Source organism: Quercus lobata, chromosome 5 (assembly GCF_001633185.2).
Source record: "Quercus lobata isolate SW786 chromosome 5, ValleyOak3.0 Primary Assembly, whole genome shotgun sequence".
NCBI lineage: Eukaryota > Viridiplantae > Streptophyta > Magnoliopsida > Fagales > Fagaceae > Quercus > Quercus lobata.
Window position 1 is genome coordinate 57,459,563 of NC_044908.1, and position 5,754 is coordinate 57,465,316.

The 5,754-nt window shown below is 30.4% G+C and overlaps 1 long non-coding RNA gene across 2 annotated transcripts; it reads left to right on the plus strand.

Annotated features, from left to right (window-relative positions):
• Window positions 1-586: 586 nt before the first annotated feature.
• On the plus strand, window positions 587-3,687 carry LOC115992737. Of its 2 annotated transcripts, XR_004092637.1 has the most exons (4): window positions 587-847; window positions 1,974-2,038; window positions 3,287-3,368; window positions 3,468-3,687. It is a non-coding gene; the product is annotated as an uncharacterized LOC115992737 (long non-coding RNA). The 2 variants fall into 2 exon arrangements; XR_004092636.1 differs by having other exon boundaries at window positions 3,287-3,687.
• Window positions 3,688-5,754: the final 2,067 nt, after the last annotated feature.

Below are 5,754 nucleotides of genomic sequence, written 5' to 3' on the forward strand. Positions count from 1 at the left end.
CATGCCTCCACCGTTTGATAACTGATAAGTTTTGCTTTTAACAAAACTTAGTTATGTTTCTTAATGCCTTTGTTCTGTTTCTTTAAAGGCATTATTTTGATTTTTTTGCCTAACCAAATACGTGAGCCACTGACACTGAGCCACATCTTCCTTTTTTTTTTTTTTTTTTTTAATTTTATTTTATGGAAAGCTACACCTATTTTGATACCGGCCGCATATATCATTTATTTTGTTTTTGGGCTGCACATTTTTATTATTATTTATTTATGGAAAACCTCATCTATCATAATACACCTGTCAATAATTCAAGTGTCAAAAACTTTTGTGGGCTTATTATTATCTTTTATTATTATTATTATATGAGTTTTCTATTATTATTATTATCATTATTATCTATATATATATATAAAACCGAAGTCTCTGAATCTTCCACAATTTTCCACGTCAGCACAATAAAAAAATAAAATTAAAAACTCTTTTTTCAAAACAAAAACAAAACTGAATACTTATCAAAAAAAAAAAAAAAAACCCTATTTCAAAGCGTTTAGGACTCTTTTCCTATTTCAAAGCATTTAGCCTAATTAGTTTAAAACCCTACACACTAACTTCAGACACAGCCTCTTCAACAACTTGAGGAATTTTTATCACAAAACGCCAACCTCTCTCCCCGATTGAGTCGCAGAGACCCCAGCCTTTGACTTATTTGAAATCATCCTGATCAAATTCTCACTACAATATGCAAACTAAACCCTCTCAGATTCAACCCATCCTAACCCTAAGGGCCAAGAGCAACTTTTATCTATCAAACATGACCTTGCGGTATTCTACGGGTAATTTTGAAAGTCAGGTGAGTTTATTATTAATCTATAAATATGTGTAAAGACTTTCTTGAATGTTGGCTAAAAATCGGATTATGTTGAATGTTGATTTTTAATAACCCAGAAGGTGAGTTTGCTGGTGGTTTGGTGTTGAATATGTTGAATTTATTGTCTCAATCGTGGTTTTGTTTTTGTTCTTGTTTGTTTGTTTGTTTGTTTGTTTTTTTTTTTTTTTTTTTTTTTTTTTTTTTTTTTTTTTTTTAATTCAGTTAAATTGGACTATTAATTTCTCTTTTGGTTTTTCTGTATGCTTTTCATCTGCTTCTCTACCCAGTGACAACCGATTGAAAGTGAGGATAATTACACACCTCCTCCAAATCGTTTTACTATGGTTTTTTAGAAGAGAAAATGCCTCTTAGATTGGTATTTTTGAATGAATTCTAAAGTAATATTCATCAAATCCCTAAAGAAGTCACCATATGTTTTGTAAGTAGTCAATTACTACAATTTACTTTTTCAATTATTTCTCTCAGAAACAAACTTGATTATAAGAGCTGAATTGGATTTTTTTAAATCTAAATGTGGAATTATACAAATTTCTGTCAAAACTATTGAAAAAAGATGAAAATTTTCAATCAAATATTGTTGGCTTTCTCTTTAAATATTGCTGCTCCTTAAGTTTACTTCCAATCAACAAAAAAAGTTCATACATGCTTCTATTAATGTTTCTTGAATGTTGGCTAAAAATCGGACACCTCCTCCAAATCGTTTTACTATGGTTTTTTAGAAGATAAAATGCCTCTTAGATTGGTATTTTTGAATGAATTCTAAAGTAATATTCATCAAATCCCTAAATAAGTCACCATATGTTTTGTAAGTAGTCAATTACTATAATTTACTTTTTCAATTATTTCTCTCGGAAACAAACTTGATTATAAGAGCTGAATTGGATTTTTTTTAATCTAAATGTGGAATTATACAAATTTCTGTCAAAACTATTGAAAAAAGATGAAAATTTTCAATCAAATATTGTTGGCTTTCTCTTTAAATATTGTTGCTCCTTAAGTTTACTTCCAATCAATAAAAAAGTTCATACATACTTCTATTAATGTTTCTTGAATGTTGGCTAAAAATCGGATTCTTACTGTTTTGCAGGTAGGGATTTGGCATTTTGTTATCTGGGTTATTTGGTAATACAACTACAAGACGAGCACAGTCAGGTATTTACCAATCTTTCCTTTATTCTGTATTGTTTCTTGCATATTTATTGATAATATGCTTCTTTACTGAAAATCCAAGCCCTTTTATCGTAATAGCTACATGTTTAACTGTCAAGACTTTTAAAGGCAAGTTCATTTCTCTTCTCTATTTCTCTTTTTAAGTAATTATGCATAGTTTAACAATTTAGCCTTTAGAAGAATTTGTACAAATATTAGATGGTTGAGATGGTGTGACAATCCATGAGTATACATATACTATATTCTCCTCTTCTCAAGTTCTCACGTAAGAATGAGCTGGATCCCTGTACATAGAGCCCACCCTTATGTGAAATGAGAGAGATGTACTACAATGGCAGTTGGGTATGACCAGGCCAGAATGGTTTCAATTGACCATTGTGGAAAACCTTACAGGAAAAAGTAAAAACCTGGTGCAACCAGGGTCATACAGTAAGCCTACCTTTGGGCCTGCAAAGGTCATAGCTTCCTGATAAAAGCATGGCTGATTAGAGTCCATGCATATAAGACCTGATAGGATTGGCTTTTAACATCCATCAAGTAAAAATCTTGGCAAATAAGAAGCAAGGTTGATGAGAGTTTTGAACTGCCACTTGCACACCACAGAATATTCAAAATAATATCCACTAAATGGTATCCAACATGCTGAAATTATTGTTTTTGTAAATGAGATTAAGGAAAGCAATGGGGTTCAATTAAACCAAGAGTTAAAAAAGGAAAAGGGTGTTGAGCCATTCAATTACTTATTTGATACTATTTCGACATTGGTCTACATATTTGAGTGACCAACTCGAACTTCAACTCGATGCCATGAGGTGTTCAATATCCCTCTCAAGTTCCAAATGTCTTCAACCTTTTCAAGCTGGACATTTGATGCTATATCCACCTGCCAATCAATGTAAATATGGCCCTTGAAATTGGATATGCAAATTCAGTTCACCTTTTGGTCCTAAAGATGCTAGGTCCTGTTGGATTCATATGTTTTTTGTACTGCTCATTCTGCATCTATATTACTGGTACTTTGAACTTTTCTTAAATTATGTACATTTCAAAGTGAGAGATATATAGGAAAAGTAAGATTGTTGATTATGGTCATGTTAGATATACTTATAATGTAAGATTGTTGAAGTACTGATAAGTGATTTGAAAGCTAATGTCATATTCAAATGGAGTCAGTAAGTCACTGCCCAATAGATAATTGTACTTTTTTTTAATGAATTCTGTGCATTGCAGGAGAGTATAACTTATCGTCAACAAGTGGAACAAGAGTTTATATTGATTTGGAAATTCCTAAGACTGCAAATTTCAAAGATCAGTAAATGCTTTGTTTTGGATTCAAGTTTTTAATGTATTTATATTAAAATACACAAAAACTAATATGATATTAACATTATATTTGTCTTTCTCTTATCAGGTATAGAATTCAATTAAAGGTTGAAGATAGCTCAAGAATGACCATATTCATTTTAATTTAAACTTAAGTTTGATTTCTATTTTTCATTACATAATTTATTGTTTCATATCAAGGATAGGAAACTTTGAGACTGAAATCCTAATGTATAATCAAAGAGGAAGAGAAAAAGAATTGTTTACATCTTTATACACAATAATTTTTCCGTGCATCGCACGGGTTAGCGACTAGTTATATATAAAACCGAAACTTTTGAAGTATCTACAATTTTCCACGTCAGCACAATATTAAAATAATAATAATAATAATAATAAAATTTTTCTAAACCCTAATACCGATGCTCTACTTCTCTATATTAAAACTTTTCTAAACCCTACGTCAGCACAATATTAAAATAATAATAATAATAATAATAATAATAATAATAATAAAACTTTTCTAAACCCTAATACCGGTGCTCTACTTCTCTATATTAAAACTTTTCTAAACCCTAAACCCAATGCTCTGCTTCTCTATATTAAATAAAAAAATGACTAGAGAGACAGATATAAAGAATAGAGAGCTTTTGTGACCGTAAAACACAGAGAAATCTGATAAGATGCGGAGAGAAATCCGATCTCCCTCCATCTTTCGGTTCCACACAGCTGTCGATAAGTTTGAGTTTCATGTTCTGTTCTATTCTATTTTGTTTTTTATTTTTGTTTGTTTGGCTTGATATCTGGGTTATTAGACAAGAAGGTAGTGGAGCAAATTTCAAATCCACAATGTTTTTACTCTCTCTCTCTCTTTGAATCTTTCTTTTATTTACCTTATGTTTTTTCGTTTTTGATCTTAGTTTCATATTCTAGGGTTTGTTTTTAGGTTTATTGTGTTTATGCGATCAAAATTTGGGTAGTCCTGATTGATTTATAATCTGGGTTTGCTTTCATTAGATTAAAAAACGGGAAATTTCGTTTTTTTTTTTTTGTTGGGCTATTTGGGTTTTAATCTATGACTTATTATTTGATTTTTGTTTTCCTCCTTCTTGTTTTGATTTTTTTAGTCAAAGATATATTTACTAATTTCAATTTTCGCTTAATTTCCGATTGTTACTAAGGGGTTTTGTGTTTTTTTTAGGCTAACTTTATAATCTATTTGATAATTTAATGTGCTTTTGATTTTAATCCTATCAGGGGTTTCTCTACTTGAAAAAAGGGTCAAAATTAATGAAGTCCTTGCTTTTTATGAATACAGGTATATGACCTTTGTTTTGACGCTGAGAAGAAATGCAAGCCTTTTGTTGTTAATTTTCTGTTCCAATTTTGTTTCAGGCCCTTTTGTTCTGTTATAGTTTTCAGCGATTTAATTTTGATTTCGTTTTTTTTTTTTTTTTTTTTTTTTTTTTTTTTTTTTTGTATGAATATGTATTGTGTAGAGAGAGTTAGAGAGAGAGAGAGATCTATGGGAGGCCCTTCACTACTGTTAGACCAGTGCCCTCTAATACTGATGAAGAGATTGTTGTATTAATTGCTGATTTGACACAACCAGATGAAGCATGGAGTTGAGTATTATGTATATGAGATTGTTCTGGTATTGGACAGATTCTTTTTCTTCTCTTTTAGTTTTATACTCTTGCACAGATTGTTTGTTCTTCTCTTTTCCATTATTATTATTATTATTTTTATCTGAATGCAACCAAATGACCAATCTTTGGAACTCTGGCATATTTTTTTATATATGTTTTATTTAATTATTAGGTGTCTATGTGTTAGGAGGAACTGGAGCATGACTATAAGAAGAAGAATGAAAAGCCACTTCAATCTGCATATTTTATAATTTTAATGAGAACCAAAGCAGTCACAATGAATCTAAGAGGAGATATGAAAAACTTGAAACCTTTGACTTTCAATTCTTTTATTCGTTTGTATATTATATGACTAAACATGTACCAAACATTGACTTTGTTATCATGCGATTGTTCATAATTGTTGGCTCATTCTAAGAAATCACAATGTGTATCACTATTGCACTCTTTTCTCTGTAAAAAAAAGGGGGTATTTGGTATCGAATGTTGACTAAACTCTTTTCTCTGTAAAAAAAGGGAGGGGGGTATTAGGTATTAGATGCTGACCGGTAAAAATAAGCTGAGTGGATGTGTTTTGTTTGATTAAATGATGGAGATTACTAACAAATTATTTCTTATGATTTAGTATTTATTTGTGTCTTACACATTACAATTAAGTGTTGGATTTTGAAAATTTTCTTGGTTTTAATAATTGAAGGATGGGAGAGAGGAAGGTGCTAGACAAAT